This window comes from Pelobates fuscus, chromosome 12, assembly GCF_036172605.1.
Source record: "Pelobates fuscus isolate aPelFus1 chromosome 12, aPelFus1.pri, whole genome shotgun sequence".
NCBI lineage: Eukaryota > Metazoa > Chordata > Amphibia > Anura > Pelobatidae > Pelobates > Pelobates fuscus.
The window spans coordinates 92,628,923-92,638,922 of NC_086328.1; positions in this window are offsets into that span (position 1 = coordinate 92,628,923).

Consider the following 10,000-nt stretch of genomic DNA (forward strand, 5'->3'; position numbering starts at 1 on the left):
AAATAAATAGAGATAAAAACTGGATAATAAATGTTACCTAAAAAGGTTATTTTAATCTAAAATGTTGAATGTGTATTGCATTTATGGTAATCTTCACAACCTAAACATGATGACCTATACATGTCAACCAGATCTAAGGGATGAATCAGATGAATAGGGTAAAGCGAGTTCATTCTAATAGCCCCTTATTAAATATACAAATAATAAACGTACAATTAATTCAATTTTTAACCTGATGTACTGATATTACTGAAAAACGTTTCTATCATAGTGTAAATACAGAAAAGATTTATGGATTAGATGGTCAAAACGATAACATTTGTCAAATTTTTAAACAAATTTTAAACAAATTTTAAACAAATTTTGAACAAATTTTGAGCAAATCAGCAAGAATCATAAATAAGTAAAGATGAAGATGGGGATACAGATAAAAATAAAAATAAAAATAAAAATATAAAAATGTAAAAATAAAAATGTAGAAAAAAATGTATAAATAAAAATGTATATATATATGGATTTAGATATAAATATAAAAATAAATGTAAATATAAATGAAATACTAATAAAAAATATATTATAATAAATAAAAAAATATATTATAATAAATAAAAATAAATATATAAATAAATAAAAATAAAAATAAAAATAAAAATAAAAATAAAGATAAATAAAAATAAAAATAAAAATAAATATAAAAATAAAAATAAATATAAAAATAAAATAAAAATAAAAATAAAAATAAAAATAAAAATAAAAATAAAAATAAAAATAAATATAAAAATAAAAATAAAAATAAAAATAAAAATAAAAATAAAAATAAAAATAAAGATAAAAATAAAGATAAATATAAATATAAAGATGAAAATAAAAATAAATATAAATATAAATATAAATATAAATGAATAAAAATAAAAATAGAAATAAGTGTGATCACATAAATGCAAGAATATCTAGGTCCGTATTTAGACCTAGAGGGGTAGAAGACTTCATTTTGTAAATCCACTCTGTTTCTTTTCTGACCAAGGTTTTGGTGGTATCTCCGCCTCTCCAGTGTGGAACAACCAGATCAATACCTATACATATGAAATTGTTCAAAGAGAAAACAGAACAGGCATTACAATGTCGAGGTACACTGTGTTTTTCACTTTTCTTTCTTATGCCATTTAAGTGCTCTAGGAGTCTTTCATGTAATTTGCGGATGGTTCGACCTATATATTGCATTCCGCATACACATTCTAAAAGATAGACAACGTTTCTGCTACTACAGGTTATAAAATGTTTTATTGCAAAATTCTCGTTCGTAACTGTGCTTTTAAAAGTTAATGTAGTTCTTTTCTGAAATTTACATGTGCTACAATTTCCGCACCTGTGAAACCCAATGGGTCTTTTTTTAAAAAAGGTCTCTTTTTCATTTTTCAACGTAACTTTAGGTAACAGACTAGGGGCTAGAATCGTTTTTAAGCTATCGGTTTTTTTGTATACGATCTTTGGCTTCTTGGGTAGTAGTTTGTGGAGATAAGTATCCTGCAAAAGAATCGGCCAATGCTTTCTAAAAACTTTATCTATTCTATTTGCTTTATTATTATATTTAGTAATAAATGCCATATCAAAGAAGTTTTTTTCTTTTTGAGTGCTAGTCTTTGATTTCACCTTCAAAAACTCTTCTCTTTTTTTGTACTTAACTTCCTTTTGACTTTTCTCAAGTAGTTCTGTGGGATAATTTCTATCCAGAAATCTTTTATTCAAAACTAGAACTTGGCTGTCAAAATCTTGCTGGTTTGTGCAATTTTTATAAAGCCTAGTTTGTTGACTCTTTGGAATATTGCGGAGCCATATTGGATTGTGACAGCTAGAGAATTCAATCAGACTATTACAATCTGTAGGTTTGAAAAAAGTTTTACTACAAATTTTTTCATTCTCTATAAAGAAAGTTAGATCCAAAAAGTTGATCTGTGCCTCTCCCATTTCTTGGGTAAAGTTCAGCCCATAGTTATTTGCGTTTACATAAACCATAAAATTGTTAAACTCATTAATACCCCCCTTCCAAATGATAAAGACATCGTCTATGTACCTCCTCCAGAGCACCAGGTTTGCCCCAAACGGATTGTTGTTCCAAATACATTGTTCCTCCCAATTTGCTACGAAGATGTTCGCGTAGCTTGGGGCAAACCTGGTGCCCATGGCAGTGCCACAGATCTGCAAATAGTGAGTCCCCTCAAACCAAAACGAGTTCCTATATAAAATGAAATTGATACACTGCAGGATGAATTCACTTTGTTTTTTCGACATTTTATCATCATTGTCTAGCACCTCTTTTACAGCGGCTAAACCTTTGGTATGATCGATAACTGTGTATAATGAGGTGACGTCAATGGTCACCCATAAGTAGTCGTCTTTCCATTCCATCCCTTCTAGTTCTCTAATCATTTGGGTTGAGTCTTTAACATAGGAAGCTGCCAAAATTACATATTTCTGTAAAAAGATATCCACATATTCAGAGATGTTACTTGTGAGGGAATCTATACCGCTAATGATGGGCCTTCCAGGGGGATCCTTTAAGGATTTGTGGATCTTTGGCAATTGGTAGAAAATTGCCAGTTTGGGGAACTCAATATAGAGATAATCAAATTCTATCTTCGTAATCACTTCATGTTTTAGTGCTTTAGATAATATGGTATACAATTCTGATTTGAAGATATTACTTGGGTTTTCTTTTAAGATTTTGTAAGTTTTTGTATCGCTCAAAATTCTGTCTGATTCTTTTAAATAATCCTCTCTATCCATAATCACGATACCCCCGCCCTTGTCGGCCTGTTTAATAACGATATCTAGTTTCTCCTTTAAACCTTTTATTGCTTTTTTCTCATTTGGTGATAAATTTTCTTTGCCTTTTTTATTTTTAAATTCTTCAAAGTCATTTAACACCATACTGCAAAAAACTGGGATAAAATCCCCTTTATCCCAGTTTGGAAAAAACTTTGATTTTGTTTTCAAATTAGAGTTCATTATCACAGGTTCATTTTCCACATTTTCTATGGATATATTCTCTGGATCGATTATACTAAGATTAGGTCTTATACTGTCCTCACCTTTCTTTTGAAAAAAACGTTTTATTGTTAACTTTCTAAAAAATCTCTGTATGTCCATGAATAATTCAAAATGATTAGGGTTTTTTTGAGGGGCAAATTTTAAACCTTTCCCTAATAATCTGGTTTCTTCCTTTGTTAACTTGTGTTTTGAGAGATTAAATATTCCTATTTCTCTCTCATTTGGAACCTCTTTTGTTAACATAGTGTTTCGCCCTCCTCTCGTTCCCCTATTTTTGTTCTTTGTTCCATTATTCGTCTTCTTTTTGTCGGAGTTGGTGACTCCAGGGGTTCGAATCTGTTTTTGTGGGCCCATGAATCTAGATATTTGGGAGGTTGTCTCATCTGGCTTGATTTTATTGGGCTTTTTTGCATAGTTCTCTTCCCTAAAAAAACTTTATTGTTTATGGATCTATTGTTACTATGTTCCACTTTTCTCCAAGTGGTATTATAGGAGTTATCAGACTTATAAGTGTTCTGCTCACCAGATCTCTTTTCTTTATAATTTCTATCATAGTTTTGTCTTCTTTGGTTATTAATATGGTTGTCATGTTTGGGTCTTCTGTCTAGACTGCGGTCGTTAGATCTAATCTGTTGGGACCTTTTAGATTGAAAATAGGATAAATTACGATTTTTGTTCCAATCAAAGTAAGTTCCTTTTTCAAAATCCTCCTTATCTCTCTTCAACTTATTGTCTTTTCTAGAAATGATCGATTCCTCTAATTTTTCTATCTTAGTTTTTAGTTGTAGGTTATATTCTCTCACTGACTCTTCACTAATTTCTTTATTGATGTCGGCCTCTAATGTGCATATTTCTTTTTCGGTTTCAGCTAGAGCTTTTGATTGATGTTCTATAAGTAGCTCTATTAGCTGAAAAGAACATTTTTCTAAGATTTCATTCCATCTAGACATGAATCTTTTATCCTCATGTCCATATGCAGGGGGTTTATTTATTCTCAGTCCCCTGGGAATAATCCCCATCTTTAGGTATTGCTGGAAATATTTTACTTCCCACCACTTTCTAACTTCTTTTTCGGCTAATCTTTCCAATTTATTAAAGAGGAAAGTGTTGTTAAACTGTGGATTCACATTTTTACCAAAAAATATGTTATCAGCTTTTTTATTTCTGGCTTCTCGCATAGATGAGGTCATCAATCTGCAATAGGCCATAGTTTAAAGTGATATATATTTAGTATGATTGGCGGGACAAACAGAAAATATGCAACAGAGCCCCCAGAATCCAATCTTTGGCTCTAAATTCGACAGGAGGAAGAAATGATAAATAAAAAATCTATATAAACTAGAAAAGACCATAAAATGGAACAATGGTGGATAGGTAATGGTATAGACCTAGATCTGGATCTAAGGAGTGTTTTGTATATAGATATGAAAATAGAGAAAAGATCCAGACTCTAGGCTTTAAAAAGATACTATAGTAGAAAAGCTGCCACTCATAATAGGCACACCCCAGAGAAGCCTATAAACAAATAGGAAGTAGAGAAGGGGAGAGTGTCAGTCTCCCCTAATGAGGGCGCTAATCACTAAAGTAAAAGCAAAAATTGAAAGTGTAAAAAATACAAATTTATTATACAATAAATGTAAAAAATCATAAAAATCGAGCAGTGCAATTCCAAGACCAATTTGTTAAACACCAACTGCTAGCACACAAGAAAAAGGATGATGGAACGTTTCCAAATAGCCCTAGGTCGCGACTCTGAGGGCTAGGTATACTTGCGGCTTTCTAGTGGTAGAATGAACGGTCTCTGGACTGCTTTGAAGTAAAAAGATACAGGCTCAACGCGTTTCGTCCCGCGTCTTTCGGGACTTCCTCAGGAGCTGCGGATGCTGTTATTTCTTTCTCCGGTCTCTCTTTTAAGTCCTCAGGAATCTTCTGCCTTCGCGCCAAAAAACGCCGTCGCGCATGCGCATAACGACACAAAGTTCCGTTCAGCTACGGGTACCCTCAAGGACCAGTAGCTTTCAGGAAGTCTGTCGGTGCGCATGCGTGGCTGATTTTGAGCGCACAAAAACTTTATTGGCACTGAGTACTGGACACTATGTAACAAACTTGGAGTTACTAGAGATCCAGAACTCATCACATATGTGCCTTAATTTTAACATTCAGGGAAACCTAGAGATTACCGCAAATTTAGCAAAGAAGGAGAATACTAAAAATAAATAGAGATAAAAACTGGATAATAAATGTTACCTAAAAAGGTTATTTTAATCTAAAATGTTGAATGTGTATTGCATTTATGGTAATCTTCACAACCTAAACATGATGACCTATACATGTCAACCAGATCTAAGGGATGAATCAGATGAATAGGGTAAAGCGAGTTCATTCTAATAGCCCCTTATTAAATATACAAATAATAAACGTACAATTAATTCAATTTTTAACCTGATGTACTGATATTACTGAAAAACGTTTCTATCATAGTGTAAATACAGAAAAGATTTATGGATTAGATGGTCAAAACGATAACATTTGTCAAATTTTTAAACAAATTTTAAACAAATTTTAAACAAATTTTGAACAAATTTTGAGCAAATCAGCAAGAATCATAAATAAGTAAAGATGAAGATGGGGATACAGATAAAAATAAAAATAAAAATAAAAATATAAAAATGTAAAAATAAAAATGTAGAAAAAAATGTATAAATAAAAATGTATATATATATGGATTTAGATATAAATATAAAAATAAATGTAAATATAAATGAAATACTAATAAAAAATATATTATAATAAATAAAAAAATATATTATAATAAATAAAAATAAAAATAAAAATAAAAATAAAAATAAAGATAAATAAAAATAAAAATAAAAATAAATATAAAAATAAAAATAAATATAAAAATAAAATAAAAATAAAAATAAAAATAAAAATAAAAATAAAAATAAAAATAAAAATAAAAATAAAAATAAAAATAAAAATAAAAATAAAGATAAAAATAAAGATAAATATAAATATAAAGATGAAAATAAAAATAAATATAAATATAAATATAAATATAAATGAATAAAAATAAAAATAGAAATAAGTGTGATCACATAAATGCAAGAATATCTAGGTCCGTATTTAGACCTAGAGGGGTAGAAGACTTCATTTTGTAAATCCACTCTGTTTCTTTTCTGACCAAGGTTTTGGTGGTATCTCCGCCTCTCCAGTGTGGAACAACCAGATCAATACCTATACATATGAAATTGTTCAAAGAGAAAACAGAACAGGCATTACAATGTCGAGGTACACTGTGTTTTTCACTTTTCTTTCTTATGCCATTTAAGTGCTCTAGGAGTCTTTCATGTAATTTGCGGATGGTTCGACCTATATATTGCATTCCGCATACACATTCTAAAAGATAGACAACGTTTCTGCTACTACAGGTTATAAAATGTTTTATTGCAAAATTCTCGTTCGTAACTGTGCTTTTTTAGAAAGTTAACAATAAAACGTTTTTTTCAAAAGAAAGGTGAGGACAGTATAAGACCTAATCTTAGTATAATCGATCCAGAGAATATATCCATAGAAAATGTGGAAAATGAACCTGTGATAATGAACTCTAATTTGAAAACAAAATCAAAGTTTTTTCCAAACTGGGATAAAGGGGATTTTATCCCAGTTTTTTGCAGTATGGTGTTAAATGACTTTGAAGAATTTAAAAATAAAAAAGGCAAAGAAAATTTATCACCAAATGAGAAAAAAGCAATAAAAGGTTTAAAGGAGAAACTAGATATCGTTATTAAACAGGCCGACAAGGGCGGGGGTATCGTGATTATGGATAGAGAGGATTATTTAAAAGAATCAGACAGAATTTTGAGCGATACAAAAACTTACAAAATCTTAAAAGAAAACCCAAGTAATATCTTCAAATCAGAATTGTATACCATATTATCTAAAGCACTAAAACATGAAGTGATTACGAAGATAGAATTTGATTATCTCTATATTGAGTTCCCCAAACTGGCAATTTTCTACCAATTGCCAAAGATCCACAAATCCTTAAAGGATCCCCCTGGAAGGCCCATCATTAGCGGTATAGATTCCCTCACAAGTAACATCTCTGAATATGTGGATATCTTTTTACAGAAATATGTAATTTTGGCAGCTTCCTATGTTAAAGACTCAACCCAAATGATTAGAGAACTAGAAGGGATGGAATGGAAAGACGACTACTTATGGGTGACCATTGACGTCACCTCATTATACACAGTTATCGATCATACCAAAGGTTTAGCCGCTGTAAAAGAGGTGCTAGACAATGATGATAAAATGTCGAAAAAACAAAGTGAATTCATCCTGCAGTGTATCAATTTCATTTTATATAGGAACTCGTTTTGGTTTGAGGGGACTCACTATTTGCAGATCTGTGGCACTGCCATGGGCACCAGGTTTGCCCCAAGCTACGCGAACATCTTCGTAGCAAATTGGGAGGAACAATGTATTTGGAACAACAATCCGTTTGGGGCAAACCTGGTGCTCTGGAGGAGGTACATAGACGATGTCTTTATCATTTGGAAGGGGGGTATTAATGAGTTTAACAATTTTATGGTTTATGTAAACGCAAATAACTATGGGCTGAACTTTACCCAAGAAATGGGAGAGGCACAGATCAACTTTTTGGATCTAACTTTCTTTATAGAGAATGAAAAAATTTGTAGTAAAACTTTTTTCAAACCTACAGATTGTAATAGTCTGATTGAATTCTCTAGCTGTCACAATCCAATATGGCTCCGCAATATTCCAAAGAGTCAACAAACTAGGCTTTATAAAAATTGCACAAACCAGCAAGATTTTGACAGCCAAGTTCTAGTTTTGAATAAAAGATTTCTGGATAGAAATTATCCCACAGAACTACTTGAGAAAAGTCAAAAGGAAGTTAAGTACAAAAAAAGAGAAGAGTTTTTGAAGGTGAAATCAAAGACTAGCACTCAAAAAGAAAAAAACTTCTTTGATATGGCATTTATTACTAAATATAATAATAAAGCAAATAGAATAGATAAAGTTTTTAGAAAGCATTGGCCGATTCTTTTGCAGGATACTTATCTCCACAAACTACTACCCAAGAAGCCAAAGATCGTATACAAAAAAACCGATAGCTTAAAAACGATTCTAGCCCCTAGTCTGTTACCTAAAGTTACGTTGAAAAATGAAAAAGAGACCTTTTTTAAAAAAAGACCCATTGGGTTTCACAGGTGCGGAAATTGTAGCACATGTAAATTTCAGAAAAGAACTACATTAACTTTTAAAAGCACAGTTACGAACGAGAATTTTGCAATAAAACATTTTATAACCTGTAGTAGCAGAAACGTTGTCTATCTTTTAGAATGTGTATGCGGAATGCAATATATAGGTCGAACCATCCGCAAATTACATGAAAGACTCCTAGAGCACTTAAATGGCATAAGAAAGAAAAGTGAAAAACACAGTGTACCTCGACATTGTAATGCCTGTTCTGTTTTCTCTTTGAACAATTTCATATGTATAGGTATTGATCTGGTTGTTCCACACTGGAGAGGCGGAGATACCACCAAAACCTTGGTCAGAAAAGAAACAGAGTGGATTTACAAAATGAAGTCTTCTACCCCTCTAGGTCTAAATACGGACCTAGATATTCTTGCATTTATGTGATCACACTTATTTCTATTTTTATTTTTATTCATTTATATTTATATTTATATTTATATTTATTTTTATTTTCATCTTTATATTTATATTTATCTTTATTTTTATCTTTATTTTTATTTTTATTTTTATTTTTATTTTTATTTTTATTTTTATTTTTATTTTTATTTTTATTTTTATTTTTATTTTTATTTTTATTTTTATTTTATTTTTATATTTATTTTTATTTTTATATTTATTTTTATTTTTATTTTTATTTATCTTTATTTTTATTTTTATTTTTATTTTTATTTTTATTTATTTATATATTTATTTTTATTTATTATAATATATTTTTTTATTTATTATAATATATTTTTTATTAGTATTTCATTTATATTTACATTTATTTTTATATTTATATCTAAATCCATATATATATACATTTTTATTTATACATTTTTTTCTACATTTTTATTTTTACATTTTTATATTTTTATTTTTATTTTTATTTTTATCTGTATCCCCATCTTCATCTTTACTTATTTATGATTCTTGCTGATTTGCTCAAAATTTGTTCAAAATTTGTTTAAAATTTGTTTAAAATTTGTTTAAAAATTTGACAAATGTTATCGTTTTGACCATCTAATCCATAAATCTTTTCTGTATTTACACTATGATAGAAACGTTTTTCAGTAATATCAGTACATCAGGTTAAAAATTGAATTAATTGTACGTTTATTATTTGTATATTTAATAAGGGGCTATTAGAATGAACTCGCTTTACCCTATTCATCTGATTCATCCCTTAGATCTGGTTGACATGTATAGGTCATCATGTTTAGGTTGTGAAGATTACCATAAATGCAATACACATTCAACATTTTAGATTAAAATAACCTTTTTAGGTAACATTTATTATCCAGTTTTTATCTCTATTTATTTTTAGTATTCTCCTTCTTTGCTAAATTTGCGGTAATCTCTAGGTTTCCCTGAATGTTAAAATTAAGGCACATATGTGATGAGTTCTGGATCTCTAGTAACTCCAAGTTTGTTACATAGTGTCCAGTACTCAGTGCCAATAAAGTTTTTGTGCGCTCAAAATCAGCCACGCATGCGCACCGACAGACTTCCTGAAAGCTACTGGTCCTTGAGGGTACCCGTAGCTGAACGGAACTTTGTGTCGTTATGCGCATGCGCGACGGCGTTTTTTGGCGCGAAGGCAGAAGATTCCTGAGGACTTAAAAGAGAGACCGGAGAAAGAAATAACAGCATCCGCAGCTCCTGAGGAAGTCCCGAAAGA